The 26,799-nt window shown below is 35.3% G+C and overlaps 1 protein-coding gene across 1 annotated transcript in view; it reads right to left on the bottom strand.

Moving 5' to 3' along the window:
- ZBTB20 (zinc finger and BTB domain containing 20) overlaps window positions 1-26,799 on the bottom strand; it is an 814,580-nt gene that overhangs the window by 572,046 nt on the left and 215,735 nt on the right. The window contains exon 6 of the mRNA XM_082460046.1: window positions 7,715-7,760. The gene's annotated coding sequence lies outside the window, so the exon portion shown is untranslated. The remainder of the gene's footprint in view (window positions 1-7,714; window positions 7,761-26,799) is intronic.

The following is a 26,799-nucleotide window of genomic DNA, read 5'->3' as shown; positions in this document are numbered from 1 at the left end:
GATTTTGTGATAACATTTCCCAAATCATTGGGTACAGCACATTTACAGAACATGCTCTTGGGATCCGGACTTCGCTCCAAACCTTGTTTGTACAAAAAGGGGCCAAGCAGCTGGGAAATTCTGGAGTGGAGTGTGTCCTCATTAGTTTCCATCTGCCACCAGAACTCAGCTCATGGCAAGTCTGGCTAAGTCCTGGTGTACTCAGGTCCAAATGTGGGTCAGTTTTAATTACACTATACAGAATCCAGTGTGCAGTTTTTAAATCCTTATTATACAGCACAGAGGAATGGGCAGCTCTCCAGCTAATCAATTTTTTAAAAGTACATATATAAAACTTTTAAACCAGGCTAGACAGACAGTGGATGGAAAAAAGTCTTATAAATGAGTACAAGGGTTACTTAAGACAATTATTAGTGAAATTGGGTCATGAGCAAGTCTGCTTTAAAACTTCAAAGTGAGAGCAAACTGTTCCAATGGTAAGATAGAAAACTTAAAATAAGGTGCACAATGCCCCTTGCTCCTCAGTGTGAATGAGTAACAACAAGGCTGTGACCAGTTTATAGTAAATACCTATGGCAGCACTGGCTTTCATGTAGCAGAGATATTTCTTATTTTGTTATTCTTTACACTTACTCCCTTTCAAGGAATAACTCATGGCAGGGATTGTAAAAAAGGAAAAAAAATCACAAACTACCTGTTAAGACTGAAAACAAAGATGAAAGAGAGGAGCGAGAGAAAGAGAAGGAGAGCAGAGTACACATGTGTTGAGAAGCAGACTCTGAGCATGACTTGGCTCTCAATGCCATCCACACAAACTGGGGCCAGAATCAACCCACGCAGTTCATGTTCAGACTCCATCCTGTCTGAAAGCTTCATCAGGTGCAGAAGAGCTAAAACACTAAGCCTTCAAAGACAAGTGTCAGCAAAAAATTCAGGAGTGAAGATGTAGGCAGTCAATGTTGGGCATTTATACGATAGAATAATGCACCATTTTTTGATGGATAAAATGTCCTTTGGCACAAGCCCTAATGCCAAAAAAATAAAATAAACGTTAAATGCTCAAAGTATTTTGGGGGCTGTTGACTGAGTTGTTATGAAACTTACCCATTAAAAAGGCAGAATTGAATTCTGGGTTCAAATACTAGCGTTTAACATTTACTGGCTGTATGATAAATTTGGAAAATTGGACAAATTTGGACAAATTGCTTATTCTTTCTGAGTGTAAGTTCTTTTTCACCTGTAAAATGGGGAAAATAACATCTACCTAATAGATTGTTGTAAGGATTATCAATAATAATATATATATAAACATCCCTCTGGAATATAAAAGTCACTCAGTAAATGTTAACTATTTTAACCCAACTATTATGAGTTGAATCATGGCCCCCCCAAAAAAAAATATATGTTAGAGTCCTAACTCCAGTACCTCAAAATGTGACCTTATTTGCAGATAGGGTCTTTAGGAAGTAACCAAGTTAAAATGAGATAATAATTGAAGGCTCTAATCCAAGATGACTGATATCCTTATAAAAAAGGGAAATTTAGGCACAGAGACAGATATGCATAGAGAGAAGACAACGTGAAGAGACATTGGGAGAAGATGGACATCTACAAGCCAAGGAGAGAGGCCTAGAACAGATCTTTCCCTCACAGACCTCAGAAAGAACCAACTCTGCCAAAACTTTGATCTCAGGCTTCCAGAGTGAGAAAACTTCTATTGTTTAAGCTGCCCAGTTTGTGATACTTTGTTACAGCAGCCCTAGCAAACTAATACCCAACTAAATAAAAATTTCCTTAAGCATTAATGTTTACCTTGACCCATCATAGTCAAAACTGTACACTTGACAATAGGCAAGTCAACTTTATTAACTCTACTGAATAATGGTCTATTTCATATATTATCTAGTGCTTTTTCCCTTATTTCTTTTCTGATTGCTGTTCAGGAAGATACTGCTGCAATATAAAGAGCCTGGTAGGGGGAAAAAAAAAACCAACTTGTTTACTATAATTAAGATTATCTAGTTTTTATTAGAGATAAGGGAAAATCATACATACAAATTCACAAATCCACTTTTCTTATCAAGACATTTTACTACACAAATTTCCTTTTTGAGAGAAAAAGAAAGCCTTATAAAGCCTTTACTCATTGCCAACTCTGCTCACTAAACCTGTGGCTGCTTAGATTGTGAAAACCTTGCCAACAGAACCACCTTCAGTTCACTAGGATGCATGTAAGAGTACATGGTTTAATTAGCAAGTATGGGTTCTTCATTGTTTACGAGATTAGCTTTAAGGGTATCTGACTTTCAAAAGAGGGGTGAAGTTGCCCGGGAGTTGTATCAGCAGCCCTTTCATTGCAAGGCACACTTCCATAATCAACAGACATTTAAGTGGATGTGATTATCTTCATCTTGAGCTTTTCTTTAAACAGCCCCAGCTTCTACAGACATGTAGCATGTTCAGTTAGAAATGGTGAGTCTGGGACTTGCCTGGTGGTGCAGTGGTTAAGAATCTGCCTGCCAGTGTAGGGGACACGGGTTTGATCCCTGGTCCGGGAAGATCCCACATGCCGCGGAGCAACTAAGCCCGTGCGCCACAACTACTGAGCCTGCGCTCTATAGAGCCTGCGAGCCACAACTACTGAAGCCTGTGCGCCTAGAGCCCGTGCTCCACAACAAAGAGAAGCCACCACAATGAGAAGCCCACACACCGCAACGAAGAGTAGCCCCCGCTCGTCACAACTAGAGAAAGCCCACGTGCAGCGATGAAGACCCAACGCAGCCAAACATACATACATACATACATACATACATACATTTATTAAAAAAAGAAAAAAGAAATGGTGACTCTAACCAAGATGAACTGAGATACTCAACTGCAATCATCAAAGGCATAACTTTGCCAAAATTAACTTTCTTAATGAGTGAATCCTATACTTCCTCCAAATTCCTATACTGCCTATCATAACAACTTTTATATTTTAACAAGGGGAGAGAAAAGAATATTTATGAAATACTAGTGTGTATTATGCACTAAATAAAGTATTTTGTATACCTAATCGACTTTAATCTTCACATCTATCGTTGAAAAGGTAGACACTGTTACCACCAAATTTTAGATAAGAAAACTCGAGTGTTAGCAAGGTTAGACAACCTCGATCAGGTCACACAGCTACTGAACTGTGGAACTGGAATTCAGTGAAGGTCATTTGAACTCCAAAGCTCCTAAGTTCAAAGTCAGGCAAGAGATTTAGAATCCAGATACCCTAACATATCACTGACTTTTAAGATGCTGATTTATTTAAGGTATCCGCAGTCTCCTTTAAATCATCTGAAGTCACTTAGATAGTAGATGTCTTGGTAAACTTGACTCAGTTTATTCTCCTTAAGAAGAAACCAGTTATTCACAAACACAAACTAAAAGGCTTCAATCAATTTAGATGAAATTAACCCCTTTATGAGAAAACCTGAAGGTCTTTTAGATTCAGTGCAGTGATAGCTTGTCTTGTGGTTAGTATTCCAACAACTTGATATAGTCCATTTACTTCCTGGAGATAAGGAATCAACTCTCCAATCACTAGTAGAAAAAAAATTAACGCTAATATTTTTCTATATGAGGTATCTTACACTAGACCAAGAATCCTGAGTTTTGGTTTCAAATTCTTACATCTCTCACCTACTATACTGTATAACCCTGACACGAACATAAACTTTTCTGAGCTTATTTTCTCACCATGGATAAAACAAAGATATTAAATAGTTGACCATTAAGGTCCCTTCAAGTTCTAACACTATGTGATTTTTAGGACTTCTTCTAAATCCCTAGAAGCAGAGGTAACTAGAGAGAACCTTTACGACAATCAATGTGACAATGTCCAGACCAGGGTACCTGCTCTCGGGCAAGTAGAGGGTCTTTCCTCAGCATCTAAATTGTAGTAGTGGTGGTGGTGGTGCTAGAAATAATAGTAGTATAGCTAAGATTTATTGAGCACTTGCTACATGCTAACCACTGGACTAAGAATTGTACGTGTATTATGTTATATTTAACTCAACACAGCAATACATAGGGTAGATACTATGATTTTTCCAATTTTCCAAAGAAGTAACAAAGGAACAGAAAAATTAGGTAACTTGTCTGGGTCCATACTAATAATAAGTGGTGAAGACAAAAGGAGTTCTGCTGACATATCTTTGTTTCCTACTAGCCTGTATGCTCTTTGAGGGCAAAGACTTTATCTATTTAGCCTAGCTCAGGGTCTAGCAAATAGTAGGTATTCATTATTGTGTGGAATAAAAGTAAGGAAGGAAATGAGGAAGGGAGGGAGGAAAAGAAGGGGAGAAAGAAAGAAATTATATCTAGACATGCTATGTTCTCAATAAATATTGATTTTATTTCTTTAACCCTGAAATCACAGGGAAATCTGCATTTATGCTCAGGAATCCTAGGTGATTTCTCCCTCCTGGGTATTCCATACTGTAATTTCTAGTACAAGTCACTGAAGCATTTGCTATCATCTGGTTTAGTATTCTAGCTAATACATGTTCTTGGTTCATCTCTTAATTTCTAATATTAGCCTAACAGAGGATATAGTTGATTCTACCAAACTAAGTTTCTGGAAAAAAAAATAATGTCCCTGATATTGGCCTCTCACCCACCGGTGTAAACTAAGGTGAAAGAAAAACTGTTCCCAGAGGAAAGATACTTCCAAGCTTAATAGTACCCATGAATATCATCAACCAGTGGTACTAAAATTTGAGAAGTCTAAACAAGATGTTTTGATGCAATAGATACTGGCTCACTTTGCTACCTCTGCCGTTGTTATGTGACTGCCTCATGCCATACAAAATGGAACTTGAGAGGGGTCTATCTAAAGCAGGTCGTAACTCACACTATTTTGACTCTACCTCTGCTTGGCTTCATATCTACTTATTTACAGTTAGAATTCAATAAATAATAGAAACCATAATTATAAACATGTATACAGCAAACACAGGGCCCATTACTTCTGTTTAGCAAAACACAATTTTTTTAATATGATCTAATCTTACCAGGCCATAAGTCAACATACAGCTTATTTTTGTGTTTTCAATGAGATAGAGTTAGGGTGGGGGTAGGGGGTTTGGGGGAGAAAGTGATTGCTCAGGAAACTCATGGCACTGCTCACATAACACAGAGATTTATTTATTCCTATACTGAAAATATTTCCAAGGTGACAAGTGACTTAGTCATTGAATGCCTCAGCATTGTGCATAAAATAGGGATAATATAAAGACTTTTCTCTTTTTTATAACAAAGTGAATCAGCTATACATATATATATATCCCCATATCTCCTCCCTCTTGCATCTCCCTCCTACCCTCCCTATCCCACCCCTCTAGGTGGTCACAAAGCACCAAGCAGAAACTAACACACCATTGTAAAGCAATTATACTCCAATAAAGATGTTAAAAATAATAATAAATAAATAAATAAATAAGAGTGGGGAAAAAAAAAAAAGATTTTCTAGACCCGGGGGGACTGGCCAGGTCCCCAGGGCTCAAGAAATTCTAAGACCCACTCCCTTTCTTATTGTAAAAAAAAAAAAAGACTTTCTCATAGTCAGCAAAATGAATACAAAGCACATTGCAAATAGTGTTATGGCAATTCTTGATTGTGACAAGGATCAATTCTTACATATTCATTTCTCATTTTAAGGACAGAATTTTTCAGTATTCTCATCTCCGTCTCATCAGCAGTATGAGAACTGAAGGAAGTCCATCAGGACCATCCACAATATACAACAAGTAACAAGTTTCTAGGACTCTTTATCCCTCCAGACATGTTTTATTCATACATGCATTCATTCAACATTTACTGACCACCTACTATGTACAAGGCATTGTATTAAGAGTCTGTGGACAACCGTATATTTAGCTCAGTACCGATGTTTCCTACTCCCAAAGAGGTCAGTTAAATTCATATTATGGTAGTTTTAAAAAAACAGATTTAAATGGGTCAATAAAAGGAGAAGATACACAAGCTCTAAGATTTTATGTTACTAAATACTGATGGAAACTCCTTAGCATTTTTTTACTGAAGCATTTTTAGGAAGACTAATGCAGGTTATTAGAGTAAGTTTTCAATACTGGGAATTGGGTACAACCAAATAAATTATTCAATTAAATACTTTGTTTATTGAGTTGTGACTTTTAAAAAAAGTATTTATTTATTTATTTTGTCTGTGCCGGGTCGTAGTTGCAGCACACGGGATCTTTTAGTTGTGGCATGCATGCAGGATCTAATTCCTGGACCAGGGATGGAACCCGGGCCCCCTGCATTGGGAATGCCTAGTCTTACCCACTGGACCACCAGGGAAGACCTGAGTTCCCACTTTTTATATCATATTTATAGAACTTTATTTAACTAGTATAAGATATACTCTGTAGTAGCTTGTCTATATTAAAAATACAGATATTTGTCAGAAAATATATAGAGCTATTACCCAAAAGAAACTTAACATCACTAACAGCAACACTTAGGGAAAAATATCAGATGACTAGGATTTGACAGAAATAAAGGATGATATTCCAGCCTTAAAATTTACACCTGGATTTTAGCCCCTTTTCTAAGATTATTATTTAATTGTTGCTATTTTTTTTTCTCTCATTTCCACCCTACTGCAACAGAGGCACATGCACAAATCAAGAAATCATCTTACAATATACACTTAAATTTTCTGAATATGCCCCATGTGTCCACTAATAGCCAAATGCTTTCAAATCTGTTCAGCTAAATGGATCAATAACTACATCCAGCCTCACATAGTGGGGTTGCCAACATAGTGAAATTGAGCCAAACAGAAAGTGTCTCTATGAGGACAAAAATTATTATCAACCCAGTTATCTTGAGAGATCCACTCTCTCCAGGTATCCTTTAAAGAAGTTAACATAAACATTATCTAGGGCAGTCAATAGCTGCTAAAAAAATATTTGAGACTGAGAACGAAGAATTTGGATAAAATATTTGGGAGCTATAATCAGTGAGTTTTATAATAAACCAATGTAATAGTTCAAGGTCTACATCAAGTAAGAATCTTTCAAACTCGAAGTACACAAAATACGTAACAGCACAAGCAAACTGCTAACAAGCTTCTCTGTGCGCTCAATCTTACGACACAGCTGCAAGCAACAATTGAGCAGGTGCAACCAAGCTTTTGAGAATTCCTGCCTGTTGCCCAGGAACCACAACACCACACAGTTGAGATTTTTAAACAGGTGCAAACATTTTTTTCCCGTTACTCTAGTGCTTGAGACAGTGAAGCAGACATCTGCAACTACTCCTTACCTAAAGCAACCACCACAGAAAATAAAAAGCAGCACAAAAAGTTTGAAAATAAAACAACAGTGGTTTTGCAATAGTCTCTGACTGCACGTCAGGAGTTGCTTTAATAGTACTGTTCCATAAAACACTCTCTAATCTCTCCACAAGATGAATGCTCTGTAATTAAAATTATTCTGCTTCATCAAATCTTAGAAATGTTTATTTGATTCTTACAATAGAGTGAAATGCAAGGTATGTGTAAAATGTACTATCCTTTGACGCTGTCAATATTTGTAAGTACTCAAAAATTAATTTTCACATTATGAAATCAGTAAGCAATTTTAATACCCCAAATTTTAGTAACTTGCCAGTTAATATACAGATTAATATAACTATAGGTAATTCATATACGTACCTGTGCGGCTATGGGGCACAAACAGACTTGCAATTTATCAGGTACTCTGAAATGTAAAACAAATATATTTTTTAAGTAAAAATTATTTTCTAAGTGCAGCCACTATTTATGCTGAGACAATTTCTGCAGAGAATTAGAAAAGACTGCAGTTCTTAAATAGGTGGGTTATTTTATATCTATATTTTCCCCATATGATATCTCAGTTCACCCTAAATTCATGTGTGAACTATATACACACACAGCATCCCGGAGCAGTGTGATCAAAAACAAGTACCATGGCCTCTGAAAGGAAAATGCTTTCACTTGAGAATGAGACAAACACTTAAAAATGGTTTTTTTCTTTGGTATTCTTCCAAGGCTATTGCTTTCCTAATACAAATATGACTGCTGCTCTATAAAATGAAACCACTCAGATTCACCTCCACTCAGTTTGGATTTGTGTGGAAGAAAGATGCTTTTGTAGAGCTCCACAAAAATGCATAATTAAATAAAAGTAAACTCTATGTTCATTAACTTCAAATTACAACAGCAAATAGAAATGATATTGATCACTACAAGAGGGAATGCTAAAGCCACACTAGATGTGATGCCTCGACGTAACACTCTTTGAGATAACTGCCAGTGAAGTAGGTATTGATAAAGAAGTCCAGCTTAAACAAAGTATGCACAGTTCACAATTAGACCCGAAAAATATTTGCATGTAAGTGGAAACTGTATCGCAAAATGTAGACTCTGAACTACTGTGACCCTTAAACGTATTTCATAATTCTCTCTGAAAGCAAACTAAAATACTTATTTTATATACTTCTGAACATAGTTGATGATAGTAACATATTAAAGTCATATCTAGTTGATAATACTTCCTTAAAAGTGTGTAGAAGAAATAATTTTGATGATGACTCAATGAAACACTTCGTCATACACTTCTGATAGGAGTGTGAATTGCTAAAAATTTTCAGGAAAACTATTGAGTAATATGATCAAGAACTTAAAGTTCAGAATCTTTACTCAGTAGTTTTAATTCTAGGAATATATCTTACATAACTGAAAACCAACAGAGATTTATGTTAAAAGGTAATTTGTATGATAGCAAAAAACTGAAACTAACCTAAATGTCCAACAGTAGAAAAATAAATAAAGCATAGCACATCCATATAAAGAAATATTTTTAAACAATCCACAAGGTAGCTTGTGGTACTATAATGTTTTATAAATATATAGAGTACCAACTGAATGGACATAATGAAATTGTGCAGCTGAGAGAAAAAAAACTACAAAGAACACACAAAAATATTGAGTGATTATATCTCGATAATAAGATTATGCATGTTTTAAATTTTTTCTTTTTACTTTCATATATAGTTAATCTCTATGATAAACATTACTTTTATAATAAGAAAAATATTAGTTGTTGGGGGGGTAAGGGAAAAAAGTTTTAGAGTGCCATATGGAAGTGATAAATCTAACCTTCGTAAGTAAAATAAATTAATTCAGTCACGCATAAAATCCACTAAGTATACCTACAGTGAGAAACTCATCCTTACTGGTTCCTCCTAGGAGTATAGCCAGGGTCTCTTTTATCCCACTGCTTTAGAATCTAAACCAGTAATTCAATAACACATTTTTAATTGTCTTAGTAAAACTTCCTTAATTATGCAGAGTGAAATGACAGCAAGAACAATTTAGGACTACAAATCTGTTCAACCTATTACAAACTAATTTGTTCAACAAGTCAACAGTATATAGTGAGCATCTATTGCATTCAAAGTGTTGTTCAGCATTATGATATTCTAAAAGACAAATTAGGAAACATTTTACCTTCATAGAACTAACAATTTAAAAGTGCTGGACTTCCCTGGTGGCACAGTGGTTAAGAATCCGCCTGCCAATGCAGGGGACGTGGGTTCGATCTGGGAAGATCCCACATGCCGCGGAGCAAATAAGCCCATGCGCCACAACTACTGAGCCCGCACGCTGCAACTACTGAAGCCAGTGCGCCTAGAGCCCGTGCTCCGCAACGAGAGAAGCCACTGCAATGAGAAGCCCGTGCGCAGCAACGAAGAGTAGCCCCCGCTTGCTGTGAGTAGAGAAAGCCTACGCGCAGCAACAGAGACCCAACGCAGCCAAAAAAAAAAAAAATTTTTTTTTTAATTAAAAAAAAAAGATTTTAAAAAATAAAAAAGTGCTGAAAAGTATGTACATAATACCTTCCTATTAATTTTGCTGTGAATCCAAAACTGATCTAAAAAAAGTCTTAAAAAACAAACAACAAAAAACTAAACAAAAAATATGTACATACAGCTCACATAAAGATGTAAACACAATACATACAGCTTAGGGCATTTGTGACAGATCTGGTGCACTTTAAACTAAGAAAACACGTATCAGGTTTTTTTTTTTGTATTATTGAGCAAAAACGGATATTTACATAACACTCAACAAAATTCTTAAGTACGTGAATGTGTATCACTTATAAAATGCCCTAATAAATTACTATAAGTATGTATTTTTTATCCGTATGTAGTCTACTGTTTATTAATAGAGTTATATAATAGGAAACCAGGTATGAAAGAATACTGAGTCAATCTCAGATACCAGATGCATAAGATTGTCTCAGATTACCTAAAGCCACATAAACATATGCACAGTTATTAACAGGATATAGTTATTTATTGTCAACCAAAGTAAATAAATGAATTACTTGCTAACCTTGCCAAAGACGCTGCTATAACACCACCTCCAGGGAAAGAAAAGAAGGTAAGGGTGGATAGACGAGTGCTGAGGGAATCTCTAACAACCAAAGGGGGTGGTGGTGGTGACGGTGGTGGTGGATGTGAACCATTTTTGTTGTGCAGATAAAATAATGCAGCACAGAGTTTCTCTCAATGACAGTTCAGTCTCCTGGTGGGCTGTAACCATAATCAGCATTTGCCTCTCTGAAGCTAGTGTCACACGATGGTTCTGAGGTTCAGTCAATAGGGTCAGCCTGTTTGAGGCAGTGCCAAGCGGTAAGAGAAGCTATTCAAGTGATCAATGATCTGTGGGTTGGAGACAGCAGCAGAGTTGTATGAGGTAGGGTGGTGGTTAAGTGATTAGCTTTTGCAATCAGAGAAACCTGGTTTCGAGTTCTAGATCTCTCTTTTCAATTGTGTGTTCTTGAGTGAGTTACATTTTCCCTGTCTGTAAAATGATGATCATGTTACCTACCCTATAGGATTGTTTGTGCCTATTACATGTTATAGGCATGTAAAGGAACTAGCACAGTACCTGCTATAAAGTAAACTTTGCTGAACAGAAGCTATTAGTACTGTCGTAGTTGTATGAGAAAAAGAGGGGATGTCTGTACCTTTAAGCTAAAGAGCTAAGCTAACGAAGGAGGAAGGAGATAGAAAGACAACTTGCTCAGGATTCCACAGCTCATCCAAGAGCCAGTCATGTGCTGGATGTTCACAGAGCATCTCTGAATCAGGAAACACTATAACAATATTAACAGCCAGGATAAGCAACCCTAACCTGCATTTTAAAGCACCATTTCTATCATTGAAGGGGAAGGCAGTAGGATCTAAGTAATACGTGCAGCAATACTGCCCATCTTCCTGAATGAAAAATGAAAGATCATTGTCTATACCTAATTGAAACAATCAGAAAATGGAAATATAAGGACAAAAGTGAACATAATTATGCAACTGGAATCAGGACCAGGTGTTGTAGACTCCTTAACGATCACATGTGAGCAGTATCACTTTTTTATGTATTCTAAAGAGACCCTGCAAATGACCTGAGCTCACATATAACACAATGTTTGCAAATATAAGTAAAAAAATATCACAGTGGGTTTTTCTCTCAGGGCTTGAAATACACAAATGAATACATACTGATGTTGTTCTAGACCTTATTTCTGTTTTGATTTGGAGGACAGCACAAATTCAGAATTGTTACATGGTATCTTTAGAATCCACTGCAGTTTATATAATCCCTAGAATTGTTTGGGTCATATGAGGGTGAAGGTACTATCAGTACCATTCCAGATGGAGATATACTATAGAGGATTTTTTTAAAGTTCTTTTTACTTCTAGGTTGGCACAGCTGTGTTCCCCAGTGGGAACTGAATAGGTCCAACTATATGTTGTGAAGTGCAAGAAAGTTTATCTTCCCTTCATACTGGATGGGCCTGAGGCATTAATAAATCTAATACCTAATTCACTTAGGACACTGAAAAGGGCCTCGGCTGGGCCTGCAGGAGCAATGGCTCCATAAAAGAGCTCTGAACCTAAATTTAGACTAAAATACATTTCCCCCATGACTAAGCATTCTTAGGAATATTTAGTGCTTTATATTTTAAATTTGACCTATTTTGAGGAAAGACACTATGTAATCCAAAATACTTTTATTTACTATGTGTTTACTTCTTCCAGACCCACAACTAATCTGGGTGCTCTATCATTATTATATTATTATAAAATATAGATTTTAATGATCAATAAAGACAATTTACTTTTTTTTAAGTTGAGGTGCCCTAACTTCTGGAGTTTATCTGAACAGAAAGTCTATGAAGATTAAGAGAAATTATAATTTTAAAAGTAGGCTTGAAAAACTTTAGTTATGCTTATTTTTGTAAGTTACAGAGTTAGAGTTAGCCCTATCAGAAACAGGAAGAAAGAGAGGCAACAGTTATCTATTTATCAACCCTGTGAGCTGGAAACAGATAAAGGGCAATAAGGAAGGAAAAGGAAATCATATGATAAACACCCGTTAACCCAAGGGCACAGTTGGTCTGCCTAGACCTTAGGTTAGGCCAGCTCTAATAAAGCTACAGAATGTATGAAAAGCTAAGCTTATAAAATAATTCTATATTTAAATTTTCTGACTATTGGCTACCATTTAAAATGAAACAATTTAATATCAAATTTTATGTATAAACATGATGAATTTGAACTCTCCAGTAGAAACCTGATCCACAATACACTAAATGTTAATAACTCTATCTTATAAGTCACACTTCAGAGTGTATTAAAGAGAAAATAGTTTTTTAATAGATAATTTTTAAAAACTTAACTTCTTACCTTAAAGTTTAGGATCTAGTAAAGAAAATTAACAAAATTGGAATTTAGATAAATGTCAAGAATAATATTTTCAAAATATTCACAACCTGAAGCTACGACTATGGAAAGGATTTATTCTTATGAATGTGAAAATTCTACTGACTAGCTTGTACACATTCCTGGAGTCTTAATTTAAATATTACCTCCTCCAGAATCTGATGTCCTGTGCTTAATCTTGTCATAATAATCATCACACTGCATTGTAATTGTCTTTCACATAAGACTGTAAACATAGGAACAGAGGTTTTGTCTTATTCACCATTATGTCATTAGTCCCTAGTACAGTACCTAATGGATAAATAGTAGGTATGGGTTAAATATTGGGTAAAGGAATGTTGACTGAATTGTGTTATCATCTATTCCTGATGATTAAGAAAATTCACAATGCATTGAAAAATTAAAGAACTGCATTCCTAAACAAATTATTTTTCAATCTTTAAAGGACTAATCTTCCAACCTCTTTTCTTTTAGTTTTCCCTCTTACTTGTCCTCTTAATCAGTACAAAACTAGATGATCAGAATCTGAGTTTCAAATGTTAACAACAGATTAGAAAGCCTGGTTGGTTTGGCCCCAGGGTGGATAGGAGTCATCCAAATCTCGCTCTTTAGCAGACACCTGGTACGGTAGAAGTTGAGACACAGAGTTCCCTCAAAGAGTTCTGCAGTTCCTAACTGATTGTGTGGTTCTTCTAAGTCTCTGAGAGGCTGGATCTGACTACTGTTCCTGAGACAGATTCAACCATTATTTTATTCTTTTGTGGAATTCATTACAGTTTGAATTATCCGTGTGGTTATTGGTTTATTTGTTTATTCTCTCTCTCCCTCACTAGGCTGTACACTCCATAGAGGCCACATTATTTTGTTCAGCACTCTATATCCAGGGTCTGGTTTAGTGCCTGACACACAATAAACACTCAATAAGTATTGGTCAGATGAGTAAATATGAGGTTTGGAGCAGCAGTTTTCAATCAAAAGAGGCTCTAAAATTAGATAGGTAACAGCTACCCCTACTGTTATTTGCTCTACATTCCAAGTCTATCTGTCACATGGAAGACTTGATGCTGTAGGTACTCTTTTATTATAAATTCTGTTCAATCAATGGCAAGTCCGGAAAACTTCAAAAGCAATACTAGGTAGGCTGTAGGCACAATGTCTAGACGAAGCAATGGAACCATTTCCAATTAGAAGTTTAGGGTTTGAATTCCAGCTTACTGAGTGTGTATCCTAGGGGAACTTACATAATCTCCCTAAATACTCAGTTTCATCTTATTTAAAATGGGGCCTTTTATCTAGCACGCAGAGTTTTTAATGGTGACTAAATGAGATTGTATATATGAAAGCAACTACTAGTATATTTCATGGTATTTAGGAGAAGGGGCTTACTACAAATTAGTTCTTTTGTGTTGGCCAGCCAGTGTCTGCAGCAAAATAGAGATATGATTTGACTAAAAGCTCAGGAGCAGACATTTTGGGTAGAGAAAAATGAAAGAAAAAGGATTCAAAGGCAAAAAAAAAGTAAGTAGATATGAGAGACAATAAGTAAAAAAAAAGCATAAGACAGAGCAGTAAGAACATAACAGCAGTTAGAAATGGAAAGACATTTTAACATGATAGAAAAATTGCCAAAAAAATCTATTAGCTTTTTCTTAGGTGACACAGCCTTCCCCACATATAAAATAATTGTTACCACTATAGTTAGGAGAAAAATCAACTGAAATGTACGTTAAACACATATTAGAGATTTAACATTCTTCACTTGAGTTCACATACTGGAAACTCAGCCTGTGTAAATATAGCCATGAACTTTATTATTTACTGTGATAAGGTAATAGCACATCCTCCTCTGTGTACTACCTGCAGAGTTATAAAAGCCAAATGTGTACTAGCTCTTTAGGTACAATCACAAGGCATCAGAATGTAGAGTTAGGCCCTTTCTTTGCATTTTGTGATCATCATACACTGGCTACCAAGATTGGAAGAGAAACTGGCTATCATGAAAACTTTATTGGAAATTCTTTTTTCGTGCTTACTTTCATTTTCTTACTACTGTAGTCAAACTACTTCAGCTCCCTCACTAAGATTGTTTTCTGGCTAAATCATTATCTTTCTAGTCTGTGTGTGTGTGTGTGTGTGTGTGTGTGTGTGTGTATTCTTTGGTCTGTTCTTAGATAAAGAAAGAGAATAAGAGGTCTTAGATACATTGCATACCAGAAGTAAGCACCATGCAACCTCATGGTGGGCAACCTCAAGGAATGCCCACCTGGTACCAATAAGTTCATTAAAAGAGTGCATTTGAATTCATAACCTTTGTCCACTTGTGGTGATACAGTGATTTTTAAGTCTATCTATGCTCTCTGTAAGGCAGTCATCTTCATGAGGGCTGGAATCTTGTCTATTTTTCTTTCCTTTGTATCATCACCACCTAGTTCAGGGACAGGCACACAATACACAGACAATGAATATTTCATCCATTATTAAACAAATATTTATTGAGTATTTACTATGAGCCAGTCATTATTCTAGGTGGTGAAAATATAGGAATGAACAAAATAGATGAAAATTTCTGATCTCACGGAGATTATGTTTTTGTGTGGGCAACTGACAATAAGCAAGAAAAATAAGTTGAATACATAGAATGATAGATAATGGTCCATGCTAAGGAATTAAAATAAAGCGAGGAAGGGAGAAATAAATTCTAGGATGGGGGAGTTGTGGTTGAAATTTCAGATAGTATGACCAGTGATGATATCATTGAATGATCACATTTAGGTAAAGACCTGAAATAAATACAAAAATGAGTCAGGAAGATAACCTCGGAGAAAAAGCATTAAAGCCAAAGGAATGGTAAAAAGGTCCTCTGGAAGGAGTAGGCTCCTCTATAAAATGTTAGGCTAAATTCACAAAGGAATGTTCCTGTTAAAACATAGAGGTACCACATTTAAAACAGAAAATATACAAACGCATACACAAGCAAAACCTTTAAAATGTCTGATCTTACAATAAATTAAAATTCCAGAAAGATAGGAAGAAAAGGGATGTGAAAGAGAGGGCATTATTATGATGTTATACAACACGCCAGAGGTATTATCCAACTCAGTAATAATCAGGAAGCTTCAGGGACAAAAAGCAGGTTTACAATAATGACAACCACAGAGAATGGCAACCAAGTAATATGCCTGGACTACCTAGAAAAAGAAAAAAAAAAACAAAAACACTCTCTACCAGGATACCTTCAACAACCCAGATTATGTGGGAGTCTCACAGGAAAAGCAAACTTCAATTAAGAAGAGCTCACATATCAAAGATATCAAACACATAAGGAAAGGCTTTTTCATAAAGGAGTCAGCAGACACAAAAATGCTTTACATCAAATATAAGCATTAAGTTAGAAAATGAATAAGGAGGGCATAGTCTTAAGAATTGAAGTAAGAGAATATTAATCTCAGACTTCAGTGGGACAAAATATTTAAAATGATAAAAATTTTAAAAGAAAGAGGCAAAAATAAGCAGAAAAAACATGGAAAAGCAGATTTGATAAAAACCAAAGAGATTTAAAGGAATGAAATTTGTATTAAAGTTCACATCTGAAACGAGGCTACATCACATTAGATGCAGATAAGGGAAGAATTACTGAAATGAAAGATAATTCTAAGGAATTTACCCAGAAGAAAAAGAGAAAGGTGGAAAATATAAAAAAGAGATTAAGAAATATGAAGAACAGAATAAAAAGATTTAACATGTCTAAAAAGTATATGAGAATGAGAAAATAAAGACAAAAAGGCAATATCTGAAGCAACAATGGATCTTTTCCAGAATTGAGAAAGACATGGAACATCAGATACATAAAGCAAGTCCCAAAAATAATAAATAAAAATAAATCCAAATCTGGAGATGTTATAATGAAATCTAGAACACTGTATCACTCATGATCCAATCAAGGAAACATAAACCACTCACAGTGTTTAAAATGAGGCAATATAAAGTATGCAGAAGAGGCTGATAAGTGAACCAAGGTATGATGACACAACCCAGAAATTAGCAATGGCAAGGGACAGAGGGGTAAAATAGGGAGTGCTGGTGAATTGGTTCATCAGGAGTTGGGTCCACTACAGAAATGTAGCAGTGTTTGGAAATGTCACCCAGGCTGACAAAGGAGACATTTTTAAATTTCTCCTTTCCTCCTGTTCTCAGTCAATCACCAGTGATTCCCACTGGATGAAGCCTGGCAGAAGAAAACTGATTTGGGAGCCTAGGAAATTCAGCCTGAATGGTCTGCCCTCTTCAAAAACAACCAAGAAGAAGAGAAAAGAATAAATCTTAGAGCCAAACAATCCGCAACCTGTACAAACACCAAAGACAAAGAGTAAGGACAGATTATCTATAGAGGAAACTCAACTAAATAGATAGTTGATGTCTCAACAACAACAGTACAGAGTCTAGAAAACAATGGAATAGTATCTTCAAAGTATTGAGGGAAAATAAATAAGTATGGTAGTTTATATAGTCAAATAAACTATCATTAAAAAGTGAGAATATCAAAATCAAAACTACAATGAGGTATCACCTCACACCAGCCAGAACAGCCATCATCAAAAAGTCTACAAATAATAAGTGCTAGAGAGGGTGTGGAGAAAAGGGAATCCTCATACACTGTTAGCAGAAATAGAAATTGATTCAGTCACTGTGGAGAACAGTATGGAGGTTCCTTAAAAAATTAAAAATAGAGTTACCATATGATCCAGCAATCCCACTCCTGGGCATATACTCAGAAAAGACAAAAACTCTAATTCAAAATGATTCATGCACCACAGTGTTCACAGCAGCACTATTTACAATAGCCAAGACATGGAAGCAACCTAAATGCCCATCGACAGATGAATGGATAAGCAATATATATGTATATATATACACACACACACACGCACACACACATACACATACACAATGGTATATTATTCAGCTATAAAAAAGAATGAAATAATGTCATTTGCAGCAACATGAATGGATCTAGAGATTATCACATTAACTGAAGTAAGTCAAAGACAAATATCATATGCTATCACTTATATGTATAATCTAAAAAAATGATACAGATGAACTTATTTATGAAAAAGAAATAGACTCACAGACATAGAAAACAAACTTATGGTTACCAAAGGGGAAAGGGGTGGGGAGGGATAAATTAGGAGTTTTGGATTAACAGATATAAATTACTATACATAAAATAACTAAGCAAGGATTTACTATATAGCACAGGGAACTATAGTCTATATCTTGTAATAACCTATACTGGAAAATAATCTGAAAAATATACATTTCTATATAACTGAATTACTTTGCTGTACACTTGAAACTAATACTACATTGTAAATAAACTATACTTCAAATTTTAAAAAGTAAGAATAAAGTACATTTTCAAATGAGGATCAAAAGTTTACTTATAATTTGCCTTCATTAAAAGAATATAAAAATATAAATTAGTAATAAGTAAATTTAACCCAGAATAAAGGATTGGATGAAAAAACAAATGAAAAACAAGAATACTGGCAGTGGTGTACTGGTAAATAGTCAACAAATGATTCTTCCAAGAAAAAAAAAGCCCAGATTTGTAGTGTTTACTGATTTCTATTGTATAAATACTCCCACCATGGCCAACTTCAAACTACAAACATAATGTCACTGAATGAAGAGTTGGAAAGAGATACACACAATCAGCTTTTGCCAGTCAACAGCACACTGGAAATTCGTAACCACCTAAGGAATCTTAAATAAATTCTTACTATAAAAAGTTAAATAATACCAGTTATTAAATGGGATATAAAAACAAGTTGGATCTAAAATATTAGACAGTATTAATATGTAAGATAAGGGCAGGGGTGATTGAAGATGAAATACCTTAACATTTTTATATTGTTTGAAAGGAGGATAGAGATACTAACATCATCAAATCAAGTAGGATTATACAGTATTTAAAGGTAATCACTATCTGTTAGAAAATTTTAAATATGCATAATTTTCAAACTAATAGAGGGGTGAAAGGAACTTAAGAAAACTCAATACAATAGTGAAAAGCAAGAACAAATTTTTTTTTAAATGCATTGTAAATAGAGGGCACAAATTAGGATTTTAGTAATTAAACATATAAGTAATCACAATAAATATACACCAGTTAAATTTCTGGTTAAAGGTGAGCAACAATTTGAATTTTAAAAAGTCAGTGGCGGCTTCCCTGGTGGCGCGGTGGTTAAGAATCTGCCTGCCAATGCAGGAGGCACAGGTTCAAGCCCTGGTCTGGGAAGATCCCACATGCCACGGAGCAACTAAGCCTGTGCGCCACAACTACTGAGCCTGCGCTCTAGAGCCCGCGAGCCACAACTACTGAAGCTGGCGTGCCTAGAGCCCATGCTCTCAACAAGAGAAGCCACTGCAATGATAAGCCTGTGCACCGCAACGAAGAGTAGCCCCCGTTCACCACAACTAGAGAAAGCCCGCCTGCAGCAACAAAGACCCAACACAGCCAAAAATAAAATAAATAAAATAAAATAAATAAATTTAAAAAAAAAAGTAAGTGGCATGCTATTTACAAGAGACTCAGCTAAAATATAATATTTGAAAGTAAAGAAATGGTAAAAATTGAGGAAGCTATATTAATGTCTAATAAACTAGGTTTTAAGTAAAAGAATTATTAAAAAATAAATATGTTCATTAAATAATGAAAGTGAAACAAATCATTAACAAGATACAATAAACTGCCCCTCTAAGCATCTAACAACAGAGACATAAAATACATAAAACACAAATAGCAAAATTCTCAATCATAAAGAAAGATTTGATCATATTTATAACATTAATTGCAAGAGTAAGCAGGCAAGAAAAGTAATGATAATTTAACAAGGCAGATCTAATTAACAAATATAAAGCCTGTACCTAAGAATTATAAGATACACATATCTTCCAAGTACAAATGAAAAATTTACAAGAATTGACCTTACATCAAGCCACAAATTGTCTTAACATATACTAAATAATTAAAATCACTGAATCATCTCCTCTAATCACAAGTAAATTTAGACTTTAATTAAGAAAACCATAACCCTGACCCCACCCCAAATCTCCAATAGTTGGAATATTTAAATTAAAATTTTATGTAATTCATAGGCAAAAAGCTAATAAATATTTTGGAAGTTAGAGAATATATAGAACTCAGTGACAATGAACACAATACATACCAAAACTCAAGGGATGTAGTTAAAGCAGTTCTTAGGGGAAACTGTATAGCTCTAAATTTATATGTTAAAAAGACTAAAAATTACCAAGTTAGAAAAGGTACATTAAAGTAAAACCAAAAACTTTAAAAGCAGGAAAATAACAAAACAATATCAGAAATAAGTGAAATGAAAAACAGACATAAAGACAGTTGACAAAGTAAAATATTTTGCTTCTTTGAAAAGACTAATAAAAAGACAAATCACCAGGAAGTTTTATCATAAAACGAAGGTATACCAATAAACAGCATTAAAAAAGAAAAAACAAATCTGTTTGAAGAATTAAAATAATTACTGAATACTATGAACAACTTTATGCTATTTATTTGAACTAATTATTCAAGCTATTTTAAAACATAGATTAAAGGACATTTTTGTTGAAAATATAACTAGCTTGAGGGCAACTAGAAAACTTGAATAGACTTTTATAAACAAAATATTACCTAAGCAGTTAAAATCTATATAAACACACACACACACACACACAAGCGTGCACACAGGCCTAAATACATTTAAAGGCAACACGGAATAAACCTTCAAAAACCAGATGGTCTGTTATAAAAACTATACTGCAGAAAACAGAAAAGCACCTTGACTTATTGTATAAGACTATTAAACATTCATTCCAAAACTAGAAAAAGGCGTTATGAGAAAGCAAAATTATTTTCTATAATAAGTATTAAGAAGTACAACCAAGCAAAGAACATTGAGAAGAAAAAACAAAGAGGTACAAGAGCTATCATTTACCTAACTTCCACTAAGTACTTTGCCAAGACTTCTGCATATATAATTTAATCTGTACATCATCCATATAAGGTAGTTTTATTTTCATCTTTATCATCATTTTATAAAGGAAGAAAGTGATGTTCTAAGAAAACAAACTGGCTCAAGGTCACAGACTTAATAAGTAGCAGAGCTTGATATGTTAGGAGACTAAAGCCCATTACTTAAACATTACATGCTACAGTTTCCTCATCTTTTTAAAAAATATATTCAAATACAACATTATAACATCTACATAACACTAAACATAATTTTGAATGCAGTATTATTTTTGGCTTTCAACAATTTTATTATGCTATTCCTAGGCATTGTTTTCATCAAATTTATCATGTCTGGGGTTTGCTAAATTTCTTGAATCTATGTATGTCTTTCACAAAATTTAGGAAGCCTTTACCTTTATTCTTAAAATACTTAAAACATTTTTTTCTGCCCATTCTTATTCCTCAATTGCATATATAGTAGATGTTTTAAAATTGTCCTTCAGGCTTCTGAGGTTCTGCTCATTTTTTCCATCTTTCTTTTCTCTCTCTTTTTCAGATTGGATGAATTCTATTGATCTAACTCAAGTTCACTGACTTTTCCTTTGGCCACATCCAATATGCTATTAAGCCTATTCAGTAATTTATTTATTTCAGATAATGTATTTTTCTGTTCTAAAATTTTCATTTGGTTTTTTTGTATAGATATATATTTTAAAATTTCTCTGTTGATATTTCCTATTTTTTATTCATGTTAACAATATTTTCTTTTACTTCGTTCAGCAGTTGTAATAGCTTCTTTAATTTTCTTGTCTGATAATTTTAACATCTGGGTCATTTCTGAATTTTCATCTATTGATTTTCTTTCCCTTTGAGAAAGGGTTACAGTTTAGCATGCTTTTTTTGTATTTGAACTAATTTGGGGTTGTATCTTGGACACTGTCAATGTTAATTGTGAATACTCTGGATTCTGTTACACAGAGACAGAGAGTGCTGGTGTTTTTTGTTTTAGCAGGTCATTAGCTAGTCTCAAGTTGCAAACTCTGTCCTATTCAGATCTCAGTTTGGATTGCTTTCAGTCTACCCTATGCATGTGTGGTTCAGGGGTCAGCCATAGAGTTAGGCAGAGTTTGTACATGGAATTTGAGTTTTCCCATCTCTGTCTCTTTCCTTTCTTGAGTTACCCCTCACTCTCTGGCATCCCTGTCCCTTCCCATGTTCCTCCAGTCTGAAAGCACCAGGCTTTCTTTTGAAGTTTAGTTTCCCTATGTTGCCACTACAACTGCAGATACTCTCAGGAAAAGCCACAAAAATGTGAAACTCACCCCACCCTATGCTAGTTGCTTAATACAAGTTTCAACTCCTGTCTAAAATCTTCCTACTATTGTTCATTCTCCAAAATGCTCATATCATATTGTATTTTGACTTGTTTGTTTTGCCTTGGTTTTTTCTTTGGTCAGAGTTTATGGTTGTTATTTGTAGGTGGGTTGTTTGATTAGAGATTTATTTCTCCATACCAGAAACATCTCATGAATTATTAATTCTGGGAACAGAAGGATCTAAATAGGTACCAAGAAGTACAGATAAAAAGTGAAGTCAATGGACTAGAAACATGTCACTTGCTTCTGGAAGAGGGCTAAACAACAACACACGAAGAAAGGGAGAAATGAAATGGATAAAAAATAAATTGAAAGAAATATGTACCAGCAAATGGCTAAGAATGCAAGTGAAATTTATATATATATCAAATTCTCAAAAGTTTTGGAAGTGGAAAAAAGTTGTCAGTGAAATGTCTCAAGACCAACACCCTTCATCAGATCCCAAAATCAAAGTAGGGAAAGAAAAGAAACTTAAAAGAATCTCTGTCCAACGTTCTCTGCCAAGATTTACAGTAACCCACAACATATTTCAAAGCTTGAAAAACTATCTCAAGAACTGGTCATGATTAAGTTCCCAAATAAATTATATTTTCTAAATTAAAAATGAGCACACACTCAAATGCAAAATATTTTTTAAATTGAAGCTAAAGCAAATTTGCTTTATAGTTGAAAATAGAGCCCATATATCTCTGTCATTACAAGATCTGTTTTCAGATCTTGATGCATTATAGGATATGGTAATATCAGATAGTAAGGAAAGAAAATCTTATTTAAAACTCAGCAAGAATATAATCTCTACAAGATATCCATCATTTGAAATAATTTCATCATACTTTTTTCTCCTTTGGTATGCCTCTGGATCTAATTCTACTAGGTTACAGCAAGAAAAACTGCCCCCACCTCCATCAACCATCAGAAGATATGGTTCCACTATTAAGCAGCAGTGGGACTTTGGACAAGACCCTATCAAGGCTTCAGTTTACTCATGTGAAATGTGAGGCAAGAAGAGATATTTTCTACTTTCCAATTGTAGCAGTATACCACTATATAAATAGCCCCACCCTTTTTTTTTGTTGTCGTTCCCCAACCAGTGATCAAACCAGCATCCCCTGCAATGGAAGTGCGGAGTCTCAACCACTGGACCACCAGGGACGTCCCTAAATAACCTTATTTCTGAACTCCTTAATATTTGAAGATTTGTATGATTTCTACAAATCAGGTCTGGTTAATTCCTCAGATTTCAGGCCCGTGGAGAATATTTCAAGAGAGGTATACTGTCCCTTTCAGAAAAGTGAGAAAAAAAATGCAGGCTCTCACATACAATCTCAAGTAAATCATCAACTGACACCTGAAGTTTTCATACCTATGGAGATAAGAAGCTTGTTTACATCAGTACTTCAGCTGAGTGGGAAAATTTTGTGAATGGTGTGTTTAAAATAATTTTAAGTTTGAAGATTAAACAACTGGACACTGGCTGCAAGTTTCAAGAAAAAGATGTTGCAGATTGTTTAAGATTCTGAGAGCTTTAGATCTATCTTCTGATAAAAACTCTGCTTAGAACCAAAAAACAGGATAAGTAGTACAATGCTGTTTATAACTGCTTGGATTACATTCACTCAAATAACATTAATAAACATTTATTAAGCACCTGGTTGGTGCAAGGTGCTGTACTATTCACTGCGAGACACATACATATAAGAAAGAGTTTTGTATCTGCCTTTAGAGAATTGGTAATATACCAGAAGAGATACATACGAGAAGATATACATATGTAAATAATAACAGTGCATAGCAGGAAGAGGAAAATACTATTAAGGAGGAACAGAAAGAGCCCTGTGCCTCAGGCTTGATTCCCTGTAGGGAACTAAGGTAGTAGGCGTCACACTGCACAAAGGGGCCAACCACACAGCATGCAGGACATTCAGAGCTAGCCAGGGAAGCAGGAGATGGAGGGATGGCTAGAGGAACCTGGAGAAGCAGGGGCAGAGCGGTGGACCTAGAGGACCAGTAGTCAGTTGAAGATCTAACAGGTGCCTGCCTGGATGATAGGATCTAATTCCTGGGCCAAAGGTCAGGACCCAAGGATGATTCCGTGCAAGTGAGTGTTGAGAAAGGACAGCAATGGAGTGAGTATTCTGTTATGGGAAGAATGGTGTTACAAGTTGAGGAAATATCAAGAACAAAAACCACAGCAGAAGGAATTTTTATTTTTTTCTAGTTTTCTGCCTCATGAACATGCCAAGCAGAAATTATCTGAACAAGTAACAATTTCTATCAGTTTACAAATTCTGGCAGGCTAAATTAAACCTGAAGATGAGGACAAAATTACTTTCAAGTTCCTATTTACAACTTTCTATCCCCTAAAAGGCTATATATATATATAGCTTATACGTGCAACTGAGTTGCATCCTTTCTAAATCATTCTATTTAATTGTGAAATGGCTGGAATCAAATATCACTGGTCTTCATTTCGTTTTAAAGGGGAGTAAGAATGAATTAACCTATAATCACACTAATGAAAAGAATAAGAATTTTAACTCCTTCTTTTGAAATGAAGAGACAAATAATTTAGCCAAGAGATTCCAAGTTTAATTTACAAATCACAAAAATCTACAAACATAAATTATGTAGTGAAAATTTCACTTATTTTTACTTGAATATAACCATAATCTCTTGAATATCAGTTTTAACAAATGAATAAGAGTGCAACAGAGTTCAGATGAAGCTTATTTCTTGACAAAATCCATATGAATGCCAAATACCTTCCAAGCAGATTGTCTGGCCACTTAGTACAGATGAATCTTTTTGCCTTCCATTTAAACTAAAAAAAAAAAAAAAAAAACTCATATTGGGCACTTATCACTAAGTTACAGTCTCCCTCTTCACTGCTTAGCAGTGAACAAGAACTAAGTGAACTAAGTGAGAAAGAGTGAACCCTTTAGGCCACAAGAGGACTTACAGTAGACCACATGTATTAGAAACAAGCAACAACAGTAGAAAGAGAAGGTATGTTATGCTCTACCTATGAATCTTGGCTTACAGGATGGGGAAAGGAAGATTAGGAGAAAGGGAAATAATATTCAATTGTACCCTCTTTGGGCTGGGCACTTAGCAAATATTTTACAACTTAATCTCATCACAATCAAATGAGGTACTAAGACCATGTAATACAGGAAGGAGTGGGTTTCAAAATGGCTAAGTTACTTTCGCAATGTCATTTATCACTTAACTGGTGACACTATGACTTGAGTCTAATTTGACTCTGAAGCTTCTTTTACTTCCCTTACATTTATTTTTGTTTATGTCCCAGTTAAAAAAAAATAGCATACCTCCTTAGGGCTGCACCTCTGATAGGCAGGAGACTCCCCTCAAGCTGTTTTGGGGTGACACTGATTGTGTTAATGACCACCTGTTCTCCAGATCTAGTGTCATGGATCATCATAACACAACAAGCTAAAGGAGTATTTATCTAACACATAATCTAAAGAATTGATTCCTAAAGCAGTGAGTCTCACTACCACAGTAGTGGCAGCAGCCTGTCTGAAGAGTGATAAAATTTCGTCTTTGCTCCACTGGTTTCTGCTCCTTAGAGTCAGCAAGGGATACTCTACCATTACTGGACCTACAACCATAGTCTTCTTTCTTTCCAGGCTTTTCTCCCTGCCAAACTTAACATGTCTAGTTTTTTGATATCATAGATATTGTCAGACCCTAGGCCTCCCGAGTCTTCTGCTTTTTGAACCCTTTAACATTGTTTTTTTCACCCAGCCCAAACCCCATGACCCATCACTTTATTCTTTTACTAATACTCTCTATTCACTTCCTGGTTTTCCTCTGTCTCAACTTCTACCTCAACTTCGTTTGGTTAAGATTCTGAGACAAGAATTTTGTATACGTAGTTTATTTGGAAGATGACTCCCGGAAACACTAATGAAGGAGAAAAGTGAGGCAGAGAAGGGAAATGAGATAGTCTGCAAAGATAACCATCAATGGTTCTAGATCCCTGTTCTTGCATATTGCCCCACCCATCAGGAGAAAAAGTTTGTTTCCCCCCATCTTGAATCTTGGCTGGCCTTGTACCTTGTTTTGACCATTTAATTACAGCAGAAGTCACACTGTGCCAGTTCTAACCCAAGACCAGAAGAGTTCCGGCAGCCTACTTTTATTACTTTCTTGGGATGCAGACACCATGTAAAGAAGTTCTGACTAGATTAGTGAATATTAAGAAAGCATGTGGATAAAAAGAGGCTCAGACCCCAGCTATTCCACCCTTTGCACTGAGGCCTCAACTTGTGAGTAAAGCCACTGTGGACATTCCTGACCCAGACAGGCTCCCAGTCAAGTGCAGCTACATAAGTGACCTCTGGTATTCCTAGGCAGAGCAGAAGAACTCTCAGCTAAGCCCAGCCACCCCACAGAATTGTCAGAAATAATAAATCCTACTGTTACACAGCCACAAATGAAACAGGTAGGACGTCAATAAGGGGTGCATTTATTAAGCAGCTTACTGGTATGGTGAATTGGAGCTTAATCTTATTGGCTTATTCTGGGAAACAGTATAAAACATGCCTCACAGTT

This window comes from Balaenoptera physalus, assembly GCF_965194825.1.
Source record: "Balaenoptera physalus genome assembly, chromosome: 4".
Taxonomy (NCBI): domain Eukaryota; kingdom Metazoa; phylum Chordata; class Mammalia; order Artiodactyla; family Balaenopteridae; genus Balaenoptera; species Balaenoptera physalus.
Note: the sequence above shows the minus strand (reverse complement) of the source record. Positions and strands in the feature narration are given on the sequence as shown.